Source organism: Nerophis ophidion, linkage group LG28 (genome assembly GCF_033978795.1).
Source record: "Nerophis ophidion isolate RoL-2023_Sa linkage group LG28, RoL_Noph_v1.0, whole genome shotgun sequence".
In the NCBI taxonomy this organism is placed as follows: Eukaryota; Metazoa; Chordata; class Actinopteri; order Syngnathiformes; family Syngnathidae; genus Nerophis; species Nerophis ophidion.
In genome coordinates this window covers 19,861,165-19,886,432 of record NC_084638.1, presented here as the reverse complement: position 1 = coordinate 19,886,432, position 25,268 = coordinate 19,861,165, and the positions used below count along the sequence as shown (strand labels likewise).

General features: G+C 41.0%; 1 protein-coding gene and 1 long non-coding RNA gene across 3 annotated transcripts in view; one reads left to right on the top strand and one right to left on the bottom strand.

Moving 5' to 3' along the window:
* Positions 1 to 25,268, bottom strand: part of LOC133545391 (gastrula zinc finger protein XlCGF57.1-like) — a 211,375-nt gene that overhangs the window by 53,418 nt on the left and 132,689 nt on the right. The window lies entirely within an intron of this gene.
* LOC133545506 (uncharacterized) lies at positions 684 to 20,361 on the top strand. 2 transcript variants are annotated; one of them, XR_009804852.1, is made up of 6 exons: positions 684 to 1,100; positions 2,797 to 2,958; positions 7,121 to 7,338; positions 7,777 to 7,805; positions 7,906 to 8,135; positions 18,119 to 20,361. It is a non-coding gene; the product is annotated as an uncharacterized LOC133545506 (long non-coding RNA). The 2 variants fall into 2 exon arrangements; XR_009804851.1 differs by having other exon boundaries at positions 7,121 to 8,135.

Genomic DNA, 25,268 nt, shown 5'->3' with positions numbered 1-25,268 from the left:
TAGTCATCATTGTCACCGACATCCCACTGGGTGTGAGGTGTGAGTTTTCCTTGCCCTTATGTGGGCTTACCGAGGATGACCGAGGATGTCGTAGTGGTTTGTGTTGTGGTTTGTGCAGCCCTTTGAGACACCAGTGATTTAGGGCTATATAAGTAAACATTGATTGATTGATTGATTGATATATATAATGCCAAAGGAAATTTAAAAAAAAGATGAAAACCTCCTACATTGTAAAATACATTATAAAAACGATTAACATCAAAGGCAAAAATAATATCATGAGTGTGATTTTTGTTTTGTTTCTTTTTTCTCTCCTTATGCTACTGTTGTTTCAATACATTGTTAAATATTTGAATATTTTTGCGGAAATAAGTTGTATGTCTTTGTTTTGAAAATTTGAAATGGACAAGTTTACTTTTATTTTCAGAATAAGTAATTAATACTTATGGCCCTGCGATGAAGGGTGACTTTTCCAGGGTGTACGCCGCCTTCCGCCCGATTGTAGCTGAGATAGGCACCTGAATAAGCGGTAGAAAATGGATGGATGGATGGATAATTAATACATTGTAAAATGTTTTACCGGGGGTGGAAAGCTGGTTTTACTTTTTTCTCTCGTGAGATTTGGAAAAGAGCTGCTTACTTGTTTCTCTCGCGAGATCTGACAACACTGCGCGCGAACCAAACACGGCGAGGATAAAGCAAGATGGCGTCTGACGGTGAAGATGTTATTGCAGTCGTCACAGTTCAGTGTTCTTAATCTGTGCCTCCATGTACACATATATGTCCTTTATTAGATTCTAGTAAATAGACTAAATATCGTTAATAACTGTTTGCATCCGGTTATATTAGTCTGAGCGCACTTTGATGCTTCTCGAGCAAGCTTAGCCTGCTAGTTAGCTTAGCTTGTTAGCTGCTCACAAAGAGAGGCGGAAGTGATCAAAACACATCGCTAAGCAGAGATCACGTGTGAGTGTAAAGTGTTGTGATTGTGTGAAAATGTGCGAAAGAACCACAGCAGAGTACGAGGAGGAACTTTGTCCAACAAAAGAGGAGAAGGAGCGACAACAAACAAAAACATCAAGTTGTGTTACACAGAACAGGTTTGTTTACTTCTTACTCTCACATGTTTACTAACTTTATATTTATCATTAACACTACTCCTAAATAGTTAGTCTACAGGAAGATGAATTGTCATGTGAGGATGATGCACTGATTGTTTTACATTGTTCATTAAAAGGAGACAGTTTCAGACACACAATATTTATGAGAGGTTGCTGTTCCTCTCAGTTTGTAACAATGTGTACCAACATGTTTACACAACACTCACACAGTCACCGGGGGAATATTCCAGAGAGCAGGTTAAGTTCAAAGTCCTGAGTATGTAAAGCTTGAGAATTTCACCTCCAAAAATAGGAGCGGTAAGAGAAAGTCCGCGTCAGTTACCATGGTAACTGATGCTGTAAACCTAGCCTGCTAGCTGGCAGGTTTGACAAGTTATATATGTGTGTCAAAGCTATACTGACCTGCTATTTCCTTCATGTTGGTGCAGCCATTAACCTACTACTACACCGACCTACTCAGTAGCCTAGTGGTTAGTGTCCGCTCTGAGATCGTTTGGTTGTGAGTTCAACCCCTGACTGGGTCATACCAAAGACTATCAAAAAGGGATCCATTACTTCCCTGCTTGGCACTCAGCATCAAGAGTTGGAATTGGGGGTTAAATCACCATCAAAAATATTCCCGGGCGCGGCCAACGCGATCAATAATCATCTCCATAGAACTTTTCAACAGATAGAGCTACAACAGCCGTATTCCCATGGTCAAGCCACTCCTGAACTCAAGACAACGGAAGAAGCGTCTGACTTGGGCTATGGAAAAGAAGCACTGGACAGTTGCAGAGTGGTCCACAGTCCTGTTTTCAGATGAAAGCAAGTTTTGTATTTCATTTGGAAGTCAAGGCTTTACAGTCTGGAGGAAGGCTGGAGAGGAGCACAATCCAAGTTGCTTGAAATCCAGTGTGAAGTTCCCACAGTCAGCAATGGTTTGGGGAGACATGTCAGCTGCTGGTGTTGGGCCACTGTGTTTCATCAAGTCCAGAGTCAATTGAGCTGTGTACCAAGAGATTTTAGAGCACTACATGCTTCCATATGTTCAAAAGCACTATGGATATAATGATTTAATTTTCCAGCATGATCTGGCACCTGCCCACAGTGCCAAAACCACCAGTAACTGGTGTACTGACCATGGCATTACTGTCTTCGATTGGCCTGCCAGCTCCCCTGACCTGAACCCCATAGATAATTTGTGGGGTATTGTGAAGAAGAAGCTGAAAGACACCAGACCCAATAATGCAAATGAGCTAAAGGCCGCTATTGAAGCATCCTGGGCATCCGTAACACCTCAGAAATGCCACAGGCTGCTTGCCTCCATGCCCCGCCGCATTGATGCAGTAATCGGTGCAACATGATTCCCAACCAAGTACTGAGTCCTTTAATTGACATTTTCAAATGTTTGATTTTGTTTTGGTGTTATCAATCTTTTTTTTTACTTGGTCTGAGGAAATATTCAAATTTTTTGAGATAGGATTTTTGAGTTTTCTTAAGCTGTATGCCATAATTAGCAATATTAAGATAATAAAAGGTTTGCAATATTTCAGTTGGTGTGTAATGAATCCGGAATGTATGACATTTTCATATTTCTAGTTGCATTACAGAAAATAAAGGACTTTATCACAATGTTGTAATTTTCTGAAACAGTCCTGTAGTAGTTAAAATGTGTTTTGTTTGTGTCCTTTAGCCATCCATCTGCTGATTGAACACCAAGAAGAAGAGGAGGGAGAGTGTCCTGTAGGGCAGGAGGAGGCTGATTCCAGCAAGTATCCACTGACTGTTGTCTCTGTGAAGACTGAAGAGCATGAAGACAAACCACCTGAGTCCTCACAGCTTCATCACAGTCCAAGTAAGCACAACATCCACATATCATCTAATACAATGTTTGTGACACATGTTCATCCGGGGGCCACATTTATGACTAAAGATGGAGATATATTTGCTTTTGAACACCACCATTTAAAAATCAATCATCAAGAATGTAATTGCTGGGATGTAACCATGTGACCTAGAGGCCGTCGTCCTAACCTCACTTGGTCAAATGAAGGCAAACATTCAATATGGCTACGGTTTATTTACCTTTAGCAGCACATATGTCAACATATTTCAAAGGTTTAGTGGTGAAGATAAGAGATGTATACCAAGTACAATTTTTTTTAGAACTGGTTCCTATTTATGTTATCCATGAGGATCGTGAATATTCTGGACTAACGACACAACTATTTGTATTTTTAATTCCAGCTGACTGACGTAACTATGACACGTTGTCACATTGAGTTCAGCTGCCGCTGCCACACATTCCAATCAGCTTTGAATAATGACAAATAAGGAAGCTACAAAAGTTTGATGTGTGTGTTATTGACAAGAAGATGACATAACTGCATTTCACCTTGCACTGCACACATAGTTGACTTCCATAAGACTTCAAATAAACAGCTGTTGATGAAAGACTTCCCTGCTCTGAGATGTTACAGAACATCATGTTGGAGGTGTTCAATCTCTTGTGCTAATAGGAATGCTATTTAAAAAGCCTTTTTTCCACTTTGTTATTTCCACAAAGTACATGTAGTACCGATAAATACTGGTATCAATAAGGAATATCAATTAGGGTATCATATCGATACATTCTCAGCGATTTACATCTCTACTGAAGATAAAAGCCAGATATCTTTAAAAAATATATTCAACGTTTATTTGGATTTAGTTACTTCTCTGCTGTCCAGCAATGTCTCAATCAATCTAGTTTATTAGTACCAACTAGCAAAGTTTTCTTGTCTCTATAAAGTCTTTATTTTGACATCCCCCTCGCGGTAAAGTTGTCGAAGTGTAAACTGAGGCAGTATTTGTGAATGATAAAACTTTCAGCGAATCAAAATTTAAGAAATTGCACCGGAAAAATCATTACTTTTGAAGACGGCTAATAAAAACACAATCAAAATCAGAAATATTTTAATAATCCCAGAGGGGAAATTAAGGTTTTCCGCACAATCCCATTCAAGGGCAGACAAACATTACAAGGAGACAGAACAGGATCGCTGACGGGTCTGCCAACTTCCGGCGCCCCTTACAAAAAAAAAGAGAAACGGGAATGGGGGTGGGGGGGAAATTCAATCTCAGCCTGGGCCCCTGGAGAGGGGGTCCAGACTGAGGCCAAAGAGAAAAACAAACTCATAGCCATAGCACACAGAAAAATGTGTGTAAGAGGGAAATATCAAAGAACACAAAGGACATTAAAGACATTAAAAGAGCAGTCATTTCTACACACAGCCACCAAAGTAAACGATCTAAGATGGCGGCGCGCATGGACGTGTTGTCCCAGGCTCTCCCCTTAGGTGCATTGTATTTATTGTTTTTATATAGTTTATTACTAGCCCAGTCAGCAACTTGCTGGGCGAAGGTTATGTACAGCCGAAACGATTTGTTGGCGCTTGGATTGCGGTCTGAGCAGGCTATTTCGCTGGATTTTACGAGCCGACACAATATCCCGGAGGAGCTAGCACGTAGCCCTGGAGCTCCATGGCTACCGTGCCCGGCAAGGCGGAGGCAAAGACGCCGTGGTCGATGGGGCGGCGTGTTAGCCAGACTAAAAATGAATCCAAACAGACCAGCGATACCAAGTCTATTCCTGGCTAATGCGAGATCGCTCACTCCTCCTGGTGAAGAGGACAAGATGGACGAGGTGAGGCTCCGTGTAGCACAAAACACTGTGATGGACAGCTGCGCCCTATTGTTTACGGAAACCTGGCTAACGTCCTCAATCCCAGACGCTAGCATGGAGCTAACCGGGGAGCTACGGGCGTCTGCTTTTTGAGGATTATAGTTTGGCATTTAACACCATTATACCCGATAGACTGGTGTCCATACTGTCAGACCTGTTTAAAAGGACTCACTCGCCCTGGTAGTTTGCTTAATGAGCTAAGTGAGACAATGTTGGTGGCACAGCTTAGTGAAGGTTTTAAAGGGGAACATTATCACCAGAACTATGTAAGCGTCAATATATACCTTAATGGTGCAGAAAAAAGACCATCTATTTTTTTTACCGATTTTCGAACTCTAAATGGGTGAATTGTGGCGAATTAAACGCCTTTCTGTTTATCGCACTGGAAACGATGACGTCAGAATGTGACGTTGCCGAGGTAACACACCCACCATTTTCATTTTCAACACATTACAAACAGCGGGTCTCAGCTTTGTTATTTTCCGCTTTTTTGACAATTTTTTGGAACCTTGGAGACATCATGCCTCGTCGGTGTGTTGTCGGAGGCTGTAACAACACTAACAGGGAGGGATTCAAGTTGCACCACTGGCCCGAAGATGCGAAAGTGTCTGCCGCCAGACCCCCATTGAATGTGCCAGAGTGTCTCCACATTTGACCGGCGATGCTAAGACAGACATGTATGTCTGTTTCAGAGATGTATGGATAACCTGCAAATGCATTTGCAACGATAGTCAATGAAATCACAAAGGTGAGTTTTGTTGATGTTGACTGCCAGCTAATCAATGCTAACATGCTATGCTAATCGATGCTAACATGCTATTTACCGGCGGTGCTAAAGCAGACATGGAACAGAGATGTATCGATAACCTGTAGATGCATTTGCAACTATATTACGTTTTCTTCCACACACATTTAATGCGAAAAAAACACTTACCAATCGACGGATTTAAGTTGCTCCAGTGTCAAAAGATGCGAAAGTCCTGATCGTTTGGTCCGAAACATTTTACCGGCGATGCTAACGCAGCTATTTCGGCCATGCTATGGCTATGAATAGCGTCAATAGCTTCAGTTTCTTCTTCAATATTTTCATACTCCAACCATCTGTTTCAATACATGCGTAATCTGTTGAATCGCTTAAGTGGCTGAAATCCGAGTTTGAATCCGAGCTAATGTCACTATATCTTGCTGTGGTATTCCCATTGTTTGTTTACATTGGCAGCACTGTGTGACGTCACAGGGAAATGGCCAGTGTCTTCGCAGAGAGCCGAAAAAGAGGCACTTTAAAGCTTTATTTAGGGATATTCCGAGACCAGTAAAATTTTGAAAAAAACTTCAAAATATACAACAAGCCACTGGGAACTGATTTTTATTGTTTTTAACCCTTTTGAAATTGTGATAATGTTCCCTTTTAAAAATGGGTGCATCCTCTCGGGACATATCTGTGTTCCAGTCCCCAAGAAGATGTAAACCTGTATCAACATGTTTACACCAAACTCCCACAGTCACTAAATACATTTTATACTGTAATCAAATCTAATTAAAGTTGTAATTTCACTTCCTGATTCTGAGCTACATGCATCAATAAGTTAAAATAAACTTTTTTTTTCAATAACCAAAGTAGTCAACACTTGATTTATTAAAAGAACATAAAGGTGACTGACTTTCCTTCAGCGTGTCGTAGATGGTCTCCATTTCCTAAAGAGGAATTGTTGATGGAGAAACTCCATAAAAGAAACTAATAATATAATACGTTTTTGGTAAAAGTTCCTTTTGGCACAGCCAACAGAATGACCACAAAAAAAGTATTTTGCATGATGACAAAAACATACCATAAATGTTTTTGAATTGATTTTGGAATTAAGATATATATTTTTTTCCATGATATTGAAGTTATGGTAATGACTATGTCATTACAAGATCGTGGTTAAGTTAACAGTTAAATTGTAGGTGTCATAGACCATATACAAAATAAAATATTTACACACTTCGAAAATGGATGGATGGACATCAGTGAGTGTAAAGTTAAGAATGCCTCAATCAATGCCGTCTCGTACTTATAAAAACGTTTCAAATTGCCATCCATCAAATTTCCAAGTCTGTTTTTGTACTCACTGTACCACTTTTGAATTAATTTTAGGAAAAAGGGAGGTATTTCCCGTGTTTTTATTGGTTGTTTTGCTACACACTTTTAACACAACACACGGAAGAGCACAAATAATGTAATTGTGTTAACAGTGTCAGTCAAAAACTATTTCTATTCTCTCTTTATCTTATTTACTTATTTACCCAACAGACGTCCAGCAGCCCCCTCACCTTAAAGAGGAAGAGGAGGATCCACATTCCCCCACATTAAAGAGGAACAGGAGGAGGTGTTAATCACAAAGGAGGAAGAGTGTCTTCTAGGGCAGGAGGAGGCTGATGTCAGCAAGTTTCCACTGACTGTTGTCTCTGTGAAGACTGAAGAGCATGAAGACAAACCACCTGAGTCCTCACAGCTTCATCACAGCCCAAGTAAGCACAACATCCACATATCATTTTATTCTCAGGGCATTCAATCCATCACAACTGGACTCTTCACTTCGTCTTAGAAGACGTTTGTCCTCTCATCCAAGTAGGCTTCATCACTTCATGCTCATAGACTTAAAGTCTCAAATCCAATCATTGGAATTTAGAGGGGAACTGCACTTTTTGGGGGAATTTTTCTATCGTTCACAATCATTATCAAAGACATGATGGAAGATCAATTAAAAAAAAACAACATGACTTTCTTCCTCGGGCTGGGTGATATGGCCTTTTATTAAAGGGGAACATTATCACCAGACCTATGTAAGCGTCAACATATACCTTGATGTGGCAGAAAAAAGACCATATATTTTTTCAACTGATTTCCGAACTCTAAATGGGTGAATTTTGGCGAATTAAACGCCTTTCTGTTTATGGCTCTTGTAGCGATGACGTCAGTACGTGACATTGCCTAGGTAAGAAAGCCGCCATTTTCATTTTTTCAAACACATTACAAACACTGGGTCTCAGCTCTGTTATTTTCTGTTTTTTCGACTATTTTTTGGAACCTTGGAGACATCATGCCTCGTCGATGTGTTGTCGGAGGGTGTAACAACACTAACAGGGAGGGATTCAAGTTGCACCATTGGCCCGAAGATGCGAAAGCGGCAAGAAATCTGCCGCCAGACCCCCATTGAATGTGCTGGAGTGTCTGCACATTTTACCAGCGATGACAGACATGGCACAGAGATGTATGGATAACCTGCAGATGCATTTGCAACGATAAAGTCAACGAAATCACAAAGGTGAGTTTTGTTGATGTTGGTGACTTATGTGCTCATCAGACATATTTGGTCGCGGCGTGACTGCCAGCTAATTGATGGTAACATGCTACGCTAATCGATGCTAACATGTTATTTACCGGCGGTGCTAAGGCAGACATGGCACAGAGATGTATGGATAACCTGCAGATGCATTTGCAACTATAAAGTCAACAAAATCACAAAGGTGAGTTTTGTTGATGTTGTTGACTTATGTGCTAATCAGACATATTTGGTCGCGGCGTGACTGCCAGCTAATCGATGCTAACATGCTATTTAGGCTAACTGTATGTACATTTGAAGCTATATTAAGTTTCCTTCCACACACATTTAATGCGAAAAAAATACTTACCAATTGACGGATTTAAGTTGCTCCAGTGTCACAAGATGCGAAAGTCCTGATCGTTTGGTCCGCACATTTTACCGGCGATGCTAATGCAGCTATTCGGCCATGCTATTGCTATGAATAGCGTCAATAGCTATTCGCTCAATAGCTTCAGTTTCTTCTTCAATACTTTCATACTCCAACCATCCGTTTCAATACATGCGTAATCTGTTGAATCGCTTAAGCCCCTGAAATCCGAGTCTGAATCCGAGCTAATGTCGCTATATCTTGCTGTGCTATTCGCCATTGTTTGTTTACATTGGCAGCACTGTGTGACATCACAGGGAAATGAACAGTGTCTTCGCAGAGAGCGAAAAAAAGGCACTTTAAAGCTCTTTTTAGGGATATTCCGGGACCGGTAAAATTTTGAAAAAAACTTCAAAAAATACAACAAGCCACTGGGAACTGATTTTTGTTGTTTTTAACCCTTTTGAAATTGTGATAATGTTCCCCTTTAAGATCTCGATACTTTTAGGCCATGTCACGATACACAATATATATCTGGATATTTTGTCTTAGCCTTGAATGAACACTTGATGCATATAATCACAGCAGTATGATTATTCTATGTGTCTACATTAAAACATTCTTCTTCATACTGCATTCATTTATGCTACTTTTAAACTTTCATGCAGAGAGGGAAATCACAACTAAGTCAATTTAGCAAAACTGTATTTATTAAACAGTTATTAAGCAGTAGCACAAACATTCGTGTTATTTCCAAAGCAGAAAGTGCAAGATTGTCAGAGACATTTTAAAACAAGCTATTAGTGCACTTTTGTGCATGATGTCACTAAGATGACATATCAAAACAACACTAAATTGAAGTGCAATTTTTGTACAGAACGCCACTACAATAGTTGAAACAAATAAAGTGCACTTTTGTGCATGATGTCACACAAGATATTTCAAAAACTTTCAAATAAAAATGTGCTGCATAATAAGAAAACAAAGAGTGTATGTCCTTCGCTATGTGGTAGGTTCCTGCGGACGTTATCTCCTTCTGTTGTTGACCATTTTTTTCATATGGTGTTGATGTGGAAATGGTTGCTTGGGCATTTTGTGGGTGTGACACCAAACTGAGATGTTGACATGCAGAGTTTCAAGCATTCCTCATTCTCTAGTGCAGTGGTTCTCAAATGGGGGTACACGTACCCCTGGGGGTACTTGAAAGTATGCCAAGGGGTACGTGAGATTTTAAAAATATTCTAAAAATAGCAACAATTCACAAATCCTTTATAAAAATGTTTATTGAATAATACTTCAACAAAATATTAATGTAAGTTCATAAACTGTGAAAATAAATACAACAATGCAATATTCAGTGTTGACAGCTAGATTTTTTTGTGGACATTTTCCATAAATATTGATGTTAAAAATTTCTTTTTTGTGAAAAAATATTTAGAATTAAGTTGATGAATCCAGATGGATCTCTATTATAATCCCAAAGAGGGCACTTTAAGTTGATGATTACTTCTATGTGTAGAAATCTTTATTTATAATTGAATCGGTGGCAGAGGGGTTAGTGCGTCTGCCTCACAATATGAAGGTCCTGAGTAGTCAGGGTTCAATCCCGGGCTCTGGATCTTTCTGTGTGGAGTTTGCATGTCCTCCCTGTGAATGCGTGGGTTCCCTCCGGGTACTCCGGCTTCCTCCCACTTCCAAATACATGCACCTGGGGATAGGTTGATTGGCAACACTAAATTGGCCCTAGTGTGTGAATGTTGTCTGTCTATCTGTGTTGGCCCTGCGATGAGGTGGCGACTTGTCCAGGGTGTACTCGCCTTCCGCCCGATTGTAGCTGAGATAGGCACCAGCGCCCCCCGCTACCCCAAAGGGAATAAGCGGTAGAAAATGGATGGATGGATGAATCACTTGTTTATTTTTCAACACGTTTTTAGTTATTTTTACATCTTTTTTTCCAAATAGTTCAAGAAAGAACACTACAAATGAGCAATATTTTGCACTTGTATACAATTTAATAAATCAGAAACTGATGACATAGTGCTGTATTTTATTTTTATCTCTTTTTTTAACCAAACATGCTTTGCTCTGATTAGGGGGTACTTGAATTAAAAAAATGTTCACAAGGGGTACATCACTGAAAAAAGGTTGAGAACCACTGCTCTAGTGGGTGACTTTTCAAATGATGCTACACATTAGCAGTGCTGCTACATTTTGTAGCACCGCTTTTGCAGCACACTTCACATATAACTTTTGTCTGTTCAACATATTCCCGCTTGAAGCCAAACCACTGCCAGACGATGGACCCTGTGCCGTTTTTCTTGGGAATTAATTATTCCTTCATTTGTTACCAGATTAGGACCTTCTTTCTCTCGTATTACCACTCGCACCACTCCGTTAGCACCAAAGCTAACTTTACCATGCCACTGCTACCTGTCTGCTCTGTGAGAGCGTATGACGTTGCACGCGCGACAGTATGTGATGTAAGAAGGCGCGCTTGTTTTATGTCTCTGTGAGAAGGAGAGACAGGAAAGAGTGAGAAGAGCCTGTAGTGTAATGCCCGCAGCTAAAAGCAACTGTGTGAGAACTTATACTCCAATACTAACGATATAGTCATTTTTTATATCGCACAGAGACAAACCCATGATATATTGAGTATATTCGATATATCGCCCAGCTCTAATTCTAATTTATAAATGTAAATGAAAGTCCACTTGCAATGGAGCCAATGGGGGGGTCCTCTCTTACCATCCAAAAAACATCAACAATACTCCATTTGGATTTTGTGGCTTGAATATCGACCAAGTATTAGTTGAGTTGAGTTTGAGTTTATTTGGAACATACAGGCATACAACATGATACATCACACATACAAGCATACAACATGATACATCACACATGCAAGCATACAACATGATACATCACACATGCAAGCATACAACATGATACATCACACATGCAAGCATACAACATGATACATCACACATGCATACATACAACATGATACATCACACATGCAAGCATACAACATGATACATCACAAATGCAAGCATACAACATGATACATCACACATGCAAGCATACAACATGATACATCACACATGCAAGCATACAACATGATACATCACACATGCAAGCATACAACATGATACATCACAATTTCCAGTTTGTCTTTTCAACATGTTGGAAAAGGAGTTGGAAGAAGCAGATCTTATTTAATCCTACCCCTTTTCTTTTACATAACAGTTGCTAAAACTTTTGTTCACTTCCTGTTCTCAGTGTATTCACAATAAACTCCATTAGTAATCACAATAAAAATAAATAAATAATACTCTGTGAAGTAAGTTACATTTCATATGGTGATATGAGTAAGATTATTTTGAAAATGAACAGGTGGATGGATGAAATAAATTCAGAATGTTTATTATGATGGTTCTTCTTTTTTCTACTTTGTAAACACTTTAAGTTTGAAGAGTTTCTTGAAGTGGATCATATTAGTACATTGTTTGATTGCTTCGCTTAATCCATTCCATCATTTAATTCCACATCCTGATATACTGAAGGTCTGAAGTGTTGTACGTGCATACAAATGTTTCAAATGACATTTTTCTCTAAGATTATATTTCTCCTCTTTTTTGAGAAGAATTGTTGTTAATTCTTGGCCAGCAGGTTATAGTTTGTTTTGTGTATAATTTTAGCTGTTTGTAATTTCCCTATGTTGTGGAATTTAAGTATTTTTTATTCAATAAATAAATCCCTCTTAGTGCCAAGGCAAATATAAGCTTGGGCTTTAGCCTATTCCTTTTTCCGTCATTTTATTTCTTTTTTGTGTGTCTAAAGGTAGGGCTGGGCGATATATCGATATAAACGATATATCGCAGGTTTGTCTCTGTGCGATATAGAAAATGACTATATGGTAATAATCAATTATATGTTTTCACACGGTTGCTTTTAGCTGCGTGCATTTCTTACTAGCGTTTCTCACTCCTTCTCGTCTGTCCTTCTCACAGAGACTTAAAACAAGCCCGCCTTCTTACATACACCACATACTGTCGCGCGTCTAGCGTCATATGCTCTCGCCGAGAGCTAACGTTAGCATGGCTAACGTTAGCTGAGGCAGGTCGGTTTGCTTTTAGCTGCGGGCAAAACAGGCGTTTCTCACTCGTCTCTAATTCTGACAGATACGGAAAACAAGCCCGCCTTCTTACATACGTCACATACTCTCGCGCGTCTAGCGTTATATCTCTCGCCGATCAGAGAGGTAGCAGCATGGCTAACGTTAGCTGAGGCAGGTCAAGCGGAGCGGAGCTTGTGACAATACAAGAGAGGGATGGTGCAAAACTTATCATAAATGGAGGAAGAACAATAAATGCCCAAAATAAAGAGCAGGGGATCCATCATCTGGCGGTGGTTTGGCTTCAAGTGGGAAGATATTCAGCAGACAACAGCAATATGCAAAGTATGCAGCAGAAGTGTTACTACAAAAAGGTAGCAACACTATTAATTTGTTCTTTCATTTAAAAGGGACGGCGTGGCGCAGTGGGGAGAGTGGCCGTGCGCAACCCGAGGGTCACTGGTTCAAATCCCACCTAGAACCAACCTCGTCACGTCCGTTGTGTCCTGAGCAAGACACTTCACCCTTGCTCCTGATGGGTTCTGGTTGGCGCCTTGCATGGCAGCTCCCTCCATCAGTGTGTGAATGTGTGTGTGAATGGGTAAATGTGGAAGTAGTGTCAGAGCGCTTTGAGTACCTTGAAGGTAGAAAAGCCCTATACAAGTAAAACCCATTTATCATTTATTTTAAAAAGTCACCCGTGAGAGAATGAAGAGTATTTAATAAATACAGTTTTGGTCAATTGACTTAGTTGTGATTTCCCTCTCTGCATGAAAGTTTAAAAGTAGCATATATTGATGCAGTATGAAGAAGAATGTTTTAATGTAGACACATAGAATCATCATACTGCTGTGATTATATGTATCAAGTGTTCATTCAAGGCCAAGGCAAAATATCGTAATAAATATCGTATATCGCAATACGGCATAAAAATATCGCGATATTATTAAAAGCCATTATCGCCTAGCCCTATGTAAAGGTGTATGATTGGTGAATATGTATAATCTTTACTGTTAAACTGATCACACAAAATGGTTGATGATTGATTATATGACGGAAATAAATGTATTTCATTAAAAAAAAAAACAGATGGGACGCGGGTTGTCTTACGTCAGCACCGGAAGTGGTAAAATCAGCTGCTCACCTGGCGGGTTTTTTGGGGATGAATAGGGAAGTCGTTCTTTATCTGCCGTCTTGTTTTATCATATATTGCTGCCTTTGGACCTGTCAATGTTCACTTTCGTATGCACAGAAAATCAACAAAAAACTCTTGACTTTGGAGCAATGTTCACATACTTTAGTGTTTGGCTCTCTATTAGATGTGACAGTGCCTACCTCTTTAGGACCAGGCTTTCTACATATATAACGATTTGTATTTACAACATTAATATTTACATACTATGCAAATATGAAACAAATGTAAGCTTTTAGTTAATTTGAAAATATATATTTTTAAATGTTTTGTTTGTAATTGTTTTTTAATCTTCATTATTTACTTGAATTTATTACAGTATGTCTCATGTATACATATTTATTTTGTACATTGTGGCCAAAGGAGGCACATTTAAATTTCTTACTCACACTTGTTATTACATATGTTGGCCAGGGGGGGGGGGGGGGGGGGGGGGGAGGCGCTTCAGCTTTTTAGGCACACTTGTTATTTCCTATGTTGACCAGAGGGGGATGAATAGGGAAGTCCTTCTTTAGTCCTGCTTTAGCTTCTGTCTTGTTTTATCCTATATTGCTGTCTTTGCACCTGTCAATGTAATTTTTTTTATGCACAATAAATCAACAAAAAATCCTGACTTTGGAGCAATGTTCGCAGACACTAGTATTTGGCTCTCTAGTAGATGTAATGGTTTTCCGTATTGGGACCATGATTTCGGTCCTAACTTGTTCACCGGTCATCATATGGAAGTTACTTTTCCTTGTTGATGTCTCAAGAAGGGTACAAATACAAGAAAACACGCACACATACATACACACACACACACTCACATACATTCTTGTATGTGTGACCTTATTGAGACCTCTGAAAAATGCCGACCTCTTTAGGACCACCCTTTCTAGATATACCGAGGTTTTTATTTACAACATTAATAATATATACATACTATGCCAATTTAAAGAAGGTAAGCTGTTAGTTAATTTGTTTTGGATTTTGTTTTTTGTAATTGGTTTTCAATCTTCATTATTTACTTCAAGTTCAATCAATCAATCAATGATTACTTATATAGCCCTAAATCACTAGTGTCTCAAAGGGCTGCACAAACCACCACGACATCCTCGGTAGGCCCACATAAGGGCAAGGAAAACTCACACCCAGTGGGACATCGGTGACAAAAATGACCCAGTGGGACGTCGGTGACAATGATGACTATGAGAACCTTGGAGAGGAGGAAAGCAATGGATGTCGAGCGGATCTAACATGATACTGTGAAAGTTCAATCCACAATGGATCCAACACAGTCGCGAGAGTCCAGTCCAAAGCGGATCCAACATAGCAGCGAGAGTCCCGTTCACAGCGGAGCCAGCAGGAAACCATCCCAAGCGGAGGCGGATCAGCAGCGCAGAGATGTCCCCAGCCGATACACAGGCAAGCAGTACATGGCCACCGGATCGGACCGGACCCCCTCCACAAGGGAGAGTGGGACATAGAAGAAAAAGAGAAGAAACGGCAGATCAACTGGTCTAAAAAGGGAGTCTATTTAAAGGCTAGAGTATACAAATGAGTTTTAAGGTGAGACTTAAATGCTTCTACTGAGGTGGCATCTCGAACTGTTACCGGGAGGGCATTCCAGAGTACTGGAGCCCGAACGGAAAACGCTCTATAGCCCGCAGACTTTTTTTGGGCTTTGGGAATCACTAATAAGCCGGAGTCCTTTGAACGCAGATTTCTTGCCGGGACATATGGTACAATACAATCGGCAAGATAGGATGGAGCTACACCGTGTAGTATTTTATACGTAAGTAGTAAAACCTCAAAGTCACATCTTAAGTGCACAGGAAGCCAGTGCAGGTGAGCCAGTACAGGCGTAATGTGATCAAACTTTCTTATTCTTCTCAAAAGTCTCGCAGCCGCATTTTGTACCAACTGTAATCTTTTAATGCTAGACATGGGGAGACCCGAAAATAATACGTTACAGTAGTCGAGGCGAGACGTAACAAATGCATGGATAATGATCTCAGCATCTTTAGTCGACAGAATGGAGCGAATTTTAGCGATATTACGGAGATGAAAGAAGGCCGTTTTAGTAACGCTTTTAATGTGTGCCTCAAAGGAGAGAGTTGGGTCGAAGATAACACCCAGATTTTTTACCGTGTCGCCTTGTTTAATTGTTTGGTTGTCAAATGTTAGAGTTGTATTATTAAATAGAGTTCGGTGTCTAGCAGGACCGATAATCAGCATTTCCGTTTTTTTGGCGTTGAGTTGCAAAAAGTTAGCGGACATCCATTGAAGTGAAGTGAATTATATTTATATAGCACTTTTCTCTAGTGACTCAAAGCGCTTTACATAGTGAAACCCAATATCTAAGTTACATTTAAACCAGTGTGGGTGGCACTGGGAGCAGGTGGGTAAAGTGTCTTGCCCAAGGACACAACGGCAGTAACTAGGATGGCGGAAGCGGGGATCGAACCTGCAACCCTCAAGTTGCTGGCACGGCCACTCTGTTTAATTTCATTAAGACACGCCTCCAGCTGACTACAATCCGGCGTGTTGGTCAGCTTTAGGGGCATGTAGAGTTGGGTGTCATCAGCATAGCAGTAAAAGCTAATACCGTATTTGTGTATGATGTCACCTAGCGGCAGCATGTAGATGCTGAAGAGTGCAGGGCCAAGGACCGAACCCTGGGGAACTCCACACGTTACCTTAACGTAGTCCGAGGTCACATTGTTATGGGAGACACACTGCATCCTATCAGTAAGATAAGAGTTAAACCAAGACAGGGCTAAGTCTGACATACCAATTCGTGTTTTGATACGTTCTAATAAAATATTATGATCGACGGTATCGAAAGCAGCGCTAAGATCGAGGAGCAGCAACATAGATGACGCATCAGAATCCATCGTTAGCAATAGATCATTAGTCATTTTTGCGAGGGCTGTCTCCGTCGAGTGATTTGCCCTGAAACCGGATTGAAAGGTTTCACATAGATTGTTAGACACTAAGTGTTCATTTAACTGCTCCGCAACAATTTTTTCGAGGATTTTTGAAATAAAGGGAAGGTGAGACAGCGGTCGGTAGTTTACCATGAGGTCAGGATCGAGGTTAGGTCTTTTAAGAAGAGGATGAATAACCGCTTTTTTGAATGCTAGGGGAACAGTGCCCGAGGAGAGTGATAAGTTTATAATATTTAGCACTGATGGACCTAATAATACAAAGAGCTCCTTGATCAGTTTCCCAGGAAGAGGGTCAAGTAAACATGTTGTCTGTTTTATTCCATTTACACGTTGTAACAATTCCTCTAATGTTATTTCCTCAAAATGAGAGAAACTATTTTGGAGGGCAGTATCCGCCGTATATACCATCGTATCTGTGTTACTATAACCCAGTTGTAGCTGGGACGCATTGTCTTTAATCTCCTTTCTAATGACTTCAATTTTCTTACTAAAGAATTGCATAAAGTCATCAGCTGAGTGGGTGGAGCTACTGGAAGGGGTCCCTTGTTGGGTTAGCGATGCCACCGTACTAAACACAAATTTAGGATCGTTTTTATTACGGTGGATGAGATTTGAGTAATAAAAAGTTCTTACAATACCTCTCTCTCTCTCTCTCTCTCTCTCTCTCTCTCTCTCTCTCTCTCTCTATCTCTCTTTCAGTTTCACATTTCAATTTCTTACATACTTTAATTATTTCATATGTTGACCAAAGGGGGAGCACTTTTAAAACCGACACACAGTCAATTTGAAAAAGTCCTCCTTTTTGGGACCACCCTAATTTTGATAGATTTCACCACTAGGGGTGCAAATGAGACATTCTATATTAGATGCAATGGTTTTCCGTATTGGGACCATGATATATGTCCTAACTTGTTCACACCTCCTCATATGGAAGTACTTTTCCTTGATGGTATCTCAAGAAGAGTAGAAATAAAATAAATAAAAAAATACATACAGTGGATTGCGGGGACCCCTTGAGGTAATTGTAAGGTGTCCCCAGCTAAATGACGGATAGTTAACAGCATTGGACCCTCACTGGGTCCATTTGTACACTCTCAGTTACATTAACATGGATATTATACATGTGGACCAATAGATAGAAATGCTGTTAAATGTAGCTTTGATGTGGCAAGCTACTTTTGCAGTGTAGCTTGTTGTGTAGCTTGCTACAATTCTCTGAGGATAGCTTGGCTACATTTAATCAAGAGTAACTTGTAGCTTAGCTTACTACATTTTCCAGGTAGCTTGCCCATCACTGTCTATTTGGCCTAGCTCACATGTGAATAGTTTGAATACGGCATAATTCAATACAGTAACACCTCATTTCTGTTTCATGTTCTGCAGACGTCCAGCAGGTGTCAGCAGAGAGTCAAGAAGAGATTCCCTCCAAGCAGCAGGAGTGGAGCTCCAGTGTGGGACAGAAGGAGCTACAGGCCCCCTCCCACATTAAAGAGGAGCAGCTTCATGATGAAGAGAAAGCTCAGTCCTTACAGCTTCATCACAGTCAAAGTGAGGAGAACAGAGGGGCGGAGCTTGTAAGTCAATACATCACAGAAGCTGATGGAGAGCATTGTGAAGATATAAAGTCAGAACCAGACAGCATCTTTGCTCCACTGTCAGACATGGACCACATGATGTCAGACTCTTCTGATCACAGTGACCACATCCAAAAACTTTCGGAGAGTAAAAATGACTCTAAAGGTGATACGAGACATCACACTAACAACAAACACTTTGACTGCTCTGAATGTGGGAAATTATTTAGAAAGAGGTGTAATTTTACAGTACACATGAGAATACATACTGGAGAGAAACCTTTTACTTGCTCTGTTTGTAAGAAGAGTTTCTCCCAAAAGCAACACATGACCACACACATGAGAACACACACTGGAGAGAAACATTTTGCTTGCTCTGTACGTAACAAGAGTTTCTCCACAAAACGTATCATGACCACACACATGAGAACACATATTGGAGAGAAACCATTTACTTGCTCGGTTTGCAAGAAGAGTTTCTCCGGAAAGCTTAACATGATCAGACGCATGAGAATACACGTTGTAGAGAAACCCTTTGCCTGCTCAGCTTGTGCTAAACGAGTTAACACCAAGTATGACATGAATTCACATTTGAGAACACTCACTGGTGAGAAACCTATTACTTGCTCCATTTGTAAGAAGAATTTCTCCACAAAGCTTAACATTACCAGACACATAACAACACACACCGCAGAGAAACCCTTTACTTGTTCTGTTTGTAAGAAGAGTTTCTCCAGAAAGCTTGACATGGCCACACACATGAAAGGACATACCGGAGAGAAGCCTTTTACTTGCTCTGTTTGTAAGAAGAGTTTCTACAGAAAGGGTGACATTACCACACACATGAAAAGACATACTGGAGAGAAACCTTTTGCTTGCTCAGCCTGTGTTAAACGATTCAACACTAAGTGTGACATTATTTCACACATGAGAACACATTCTGGAGAGAAACCGTTTAGTTGCACTGTGTGATAAAACATTCAGGTTCAGGCATCAGGTCAGTAGACACAAGTGTTTAACAGTCATGTAAGCTGCAGGGATTTAAAACACTTAAAGGTCTACTGAAACCCACTACTACCGACCACGCAGTCTGATAGTTTATATATCAATGATGAAATATTAACATTGCAACATATGCCAATACGTCCGGTTTGGTTTACAAAATTACAATTTTAAATTTCCCGCGGAATTTCTTGTTGAAAATATCGCGGAATGATGACTCATATGATGATGCGTGTTTGTGACGTCACCGGTTGTAGCGGACATATTAGCCCAGCACCAGTTACGGCTAAAAGTCGTCTCTTTTCATCGCACGATTACACATTAAATTAGACATCTGTGTTGCAGAATCTTTTGCAATTTGTTCAATTAATAATGGAGACTATCAAGAATAATGCTGTTGGTGGAAAGCGGTGGATTGCATCTACCTTTATCACGGAAGCACAGTCGGTGTTTCTTTGTTTGTTATGAAGCTTTAACACAGAGCAGTCAAGCGAATATGTCTCTGAACGTCAACCAGCAAGTTTTTGAATGGGGAAATTGTGATATTAAGTCGGCTCTTACCGGAGACTTCAATGGATTATGGGACCTCCTGTAGCTGTCAAAAAGGCAGCTGTGATCTTGGCTCCTCGGCTTCTCTCAGACACTGGCGTTCACCGCAGCCATCCGACTTTGAGGTAGGACTTTAGGGTCTCTCTAAAATACTGTGAACACAACAAGCAGATAAGGGATTTTCCAGAATTAACCTAGTAAATGTGTCTAATTACATATGAAACGCTTCCACTGTCGCCGCTCAGCAAAAATATGGCAATATCGCGAAATGATCAAGTATGACACATAAAATGGACCTGCTATCCCCGTTTAAACAACAAAATCTCATTTCAGTAGGCCTTTAAACAGTGATTGTGCTGAATGTAATTTAAAAACAGCATGTTTAATATGAATGTATATTTGGTGTTGTATGTAGTACTTCTCATCTTTTACTGTTATATGATGTCCTCTACTTACTTTTTAAGTTGTGTACATTTATTGAATTCAAAATTCAAGATTGAAGATTGTTTGTCATATGCACAGTTAAACAGACAATTTGCCGTGCAATGAAAATCTTACTTCGCTAGTCCACCCTTCAACAAGTCACACGGTACTTAGCTAAAAATAAAAGAGTGAAAATAAAAATGTTATATACAAGGGACGGCGTGGCGCAGTGGGGAGAGTGGCCGTGCGCAACCCGAGCGTCCCTGGTTCAATTCCCACCTAGTACCAACCTCGTCACGTCCGTTGTGTCCTGAGCAAGACACTTCACCCTTGCTCCTGATGGGTGCTGGTTAGCGCCTTGCATGGCAGCTCCATCCATCAGTGTGTGAATGTGTGTGTGAATGGGTAAATGTGGAAGTAGTGTCAAAGCGCTTTGAGTACCTTGAAGGTAGAAAAGCGCTATACAAGTACAACCCATTTAACCCATTTATCACAGTAAGTAACATCACATTTGCACTTTCTGATTGACAGTCAACAGTATAAATATGGAGGTGACCTTGGGTCACAGCAGCAATTAAAAGTGTCTTTAGTGAACAGGGGTGAAAAGTGTCTACAGTGATGGTTCACAGTTCATGGTAGCTGTCTTTTGGTCAAAAGATAAAAGTAAAACAGGGGGTAAGGGGTAGCTAGCATTCACAAGTTAGCATTCACAAGCCTGATGGCCTGTGGGTAGAAACTGTTTGTCAGTCTTGTAGTCCTGGATTTCAGGCTCCTGTATGGTCTGCCTGATGGTAGGAGGCTGAAGAGACTGTGCTGGGGGTGTGTACTGTCCTTTATGATGTTGTGTGCTCTCCTGGTGGCCCTGGTAGAGTACATGTCCTGTAGTGAGGGGAAGGCTGCTCCTGATATGTACTGAGCAGTTTTAATCACTCGCTGGAGTGTCTTCCTATCCTCAGCAGTGCAGTTTCCATACCAGACCGTGATTGAGCTGGTAAGGAAACTCTCAACCGTACTTCTATAGAAGTTGCTGAGAATTTTGGGTGGCATGCCAAATTTTGTCAGCCTTCTTAAGAAGTTCAGTCGCTGCTGGGTTTATTTTTGTTTGTTGGGTGTTGTGATCCCAGGTGAGGTCCTCGCTGATGTGGGTCCCGAGGAATTTAAAGGTTTTCAAACTGTCCAACCTTTGTCCCCCCTATGTACAGAGCTGTGTACTGTGCACTCCTTCTCTGTGGGTCAATAATCATCTCCTTGGTCTTGTCTGTGTTCAAGGAGAGATTATTATCCTGACACTAGGCCACCAGTTCCGCTACCTCCCTTCTGTACGCTGCCTCAGCTCCCCCGGTGATCAGTCCGACGACCGTAGTGTCATTTGCTAACTTGATGATACTGGTGTTGTTCTGGGAGGCCACACAGTCGTGTGTGAAGAGGGTGTACAGTAGGGGGCTCAGCACGCAGCCTTGGGGGGGTCCCTGTGCTTAGAACCTTTGTGCCTGATGTCTGGTTGCAGATTCCGACTGACTGGGGCCGGTTTGTGAGAAAGTTCAGGACCCAGTCACAGAGAGTTGGTGTCAGACCAACAGTGAGGAGTTTAGCAGTGAGTTTTTGTGGGATGACCGTGTTAAAAGCAGAGCTGTAGTCGATGAATAATAGCCTGGCATAGGTGTCCTTGCCCTCTGAGTGGGTGAGGGTGGTGTGGATGGCGGCGTTGACTGTATCCTAATTGGACCGGTTCTGCCGGTAGGCAAACTGTAGAGGGTCCAGTGTGTCTGGGATGGTCTTTTTGATGCGTGACATGACTATCCTTTCGAAGCACTTCATCACTATTGGGGTGAATGCAACAGGGCGAAATGTCATTCAGACAGGTCACGGTGTTTTTCTTTGGCAGGGGCACGATGGTGGTGGTCTTGAAGCAGGTGGGCACAACATCTTGTGCAAGTGACAAGTTGTATATGTCAGCAAGTACGTCAGCCAGCTCTGATGAACACACCCTGAGGGCCTGGCCAGGGATGTTGTCCGTGGGTTTGGTGTCCTCAGAACTGTACGTACCTCTGCTGTTTAATATACGAATATTAAATACATGTTCAGTGTATAAATATTAAATACATTTTAATGCATAAATATTAAATACATGTTTAGTGTATAAATTAAATATATGTTTAGTGTATACATATTTAATACATGTTTGGTGGATGAATATCAATTTCATGTTTAGTGTATGAATAATACATGTTTAGTGTATGAATATTAAATACATGTTTGGTGTATGAATATAAGTGAATGAGAAACCTAACTTATGTATAAAAATACAACAAAATACAAATAAAAAAAAGGAAAAACGCTGATAGGGCTGGGCGGTAAAACAATAAATATTTATCGCAAAACATAAATAAAAATTTTTTTAAAATTCCGAAAAAATCCCCAAAGGGCTGAGCCGTTAAACTATGTCAATATATAGCATGACACATAGAGAGAAAAATAGAAAAATATGGAAAAAAGCCAATACGGCTGGGCGATTAAACGATGTCACTATATTTTGCAAAAGACATCAAATCGAAATCAAATAAAAAAAAGTAATTTGAAAAAAAAAACATAGAGCTAGGCTGTAAAATAATATCCATCCATCCATCCATTTTCTACCGCTTATTCCCTTTTGGGGTCACGGGGGGCGCTGGCGCCTATCTCAGCTACAATCGGGCGGAAGGCGGGGTACACCCTGGACAAGTCGCCACCTCATCGCAGGGCCAAAATAATATAATATATATAATGATAGACACATAACTGATGTTAAAAAAATAGGAAAATGACCAATAGGGCTGGCCGATAAAACTAGACAAGGACTGGGGGTGCGGGGGGGGGGGGGGGGGGGGACAGAGATGACCAGACTTTTGAAGAGGGAACGTGCGCCCTCCTGTGGATTTTTGCCACAACTGCACACACAAATCAAATTCATTATTTCCAAGTGCGCCTTATTTTGTGTAACAGACTTCGCATGGGGGGAAAAGTCATCATTCTTTCCGAGTGTCCCTTATTTAGAGGAGCAGACTCATGAAGAAACAAGTCTGGCTATTGCCCAAGTGTCTTCTAATGACTGCAATGCACTCTGGAGGGAATGTGCTCCCTCCTGTGGACTTCTGCCGCAAATGCACACACAAAGAAATTCATTATCAATTAATCAATGTTTACTTATAAAGCCCTAAATCACTAGTGTCTCAAAGGGCTGCACAAACCACTACGACATCCTCGGTAGGCCCACATAAGGGCAAGGAAAACTCACACCCAGTGGGACATCGGTGACAATGATGACTATGAAAACCTTGGAGAGGAGGAAAACAATGGATGTCGAGCGAGTCTAACATGATACTGTGAAAGTTCAATCCATAATGGATCCAACACAGTCGCGAGAGTCCAGTCCAAAGCGGATCCAACACAGCAGCGAGAGTCCCGTTCATAGCGCAGCCAGCAGGAAACCATCCCAAGCGGAGGCGGATCAGCAGCGCAGAGATGTCCCCAGCCGATACACAGGCAAGCAGTACATGGCCACCGGATCGGACCGGACCCCCTCCACAAGGGAGAGTGGGACATAGAAGAAAAAGAAAAGAAACGGCAGATCAACTGGTCTAAAAAGGGAGTCTATTTAAAGGCTAGAGTATACAAATGAGTTTTAAGGTGAGACTTAAATGCTTCTACTGAGGTAGCATCTCGAACTGTTACCGGGAGGGCATTCCAGAGTACTGGAGCCCGAACGGAAAACGCTCCATAGCCCGCAGACTTTTTTTGGGCTTTGGGAATCACTAATAAGCCGGAGTCCTTTGAACGCAGATTTCTTGCCGGGACATATGGTATAATACAATCGGCAAGATAGGATGGAGCTAGACAGTGTAGTATTTTATACGTAAGTAGTAAAACCTTAAAGTCACATCTTAAGTGCACAGGAAGCCAGTGCAGGTGAGCCAGTACAGGCGTAATGTGATCAAACTTTCTTGTTCTTGTCAAAAGTCTAGCAGCCGCATTTTGTACCAACTGTAATCTTTTAATGCTAGACATGGGGAGACCCGAAAATAGTACGTTACAGTAGTCGAGGCGAGACGTAACAAACGCATGGATAAAGATCTCAGCGTCTTTAGTGGACAGAATGGAGCGAATTTTAGCGATATTACGGAGATGAAAGAAGGCCGTTTTAGTAACGCTTTTAATGTGTGCCTCAAAGGAGAGAGTTGGGTCGAAGATAATACCCAGATTCTTTACCGTGTCGCCTTGTTTAATTGTTTGATTGTCAAATGTTAGAGTTGTATTATTAAATAGAGTTCGGTGTCTAGCAGGACCGATAATCAGCATTTCCGTTTTTTTGGCGTTGAGTTGCAAAAAGTTAGCGGACATCCATTGTTTAATTTCATTAAGACACGCCTCCAGCTGACTACAATCCGGCGTGTTGGTCAGCTTTAGGGGCATGTAGAGTTGGGTGTCATCAGCATAACAGTGAAAGCTAACACCGTATTTGCGTATGATGTCACCTAGCGGCAGCATGTAGGTGCTGAAGAGTGCAGGGCCAAGGACCGAACCCTGGGGAACTCCACACGTTACCTTAACGTAGTCCGATGTCACATTGTTATGGGAGACACACTGCATCCTATCAGTAAGATAAGAGTTAAACCAAGACAGGGCTAAGTCTGACATACCAATTCGTGTTTTGATACGTTCTAATAAAATATTATGATCGACAGTATCGAAAGCAGCGCTAAGATCGAGGAGCAGCAACATAGATGACGCATCAGAATCCATCGTTAGCAATAGATCATTAGTCATTTTTGCGAGGGCTGTCTCCGTGGAGTGATTTGCCCTGAAACCGGATTGAAAGGTTTCACATAGATTGTTAGACGCTAAGTGTTCATTTAACTGCTCCGCAACAATTTTTTCGAGGATTTTTGAAATAAAGGGAAGGTGAGACACCGGTCGGTAGTTTACCATGAGGTCAGGATCGAGGTTAG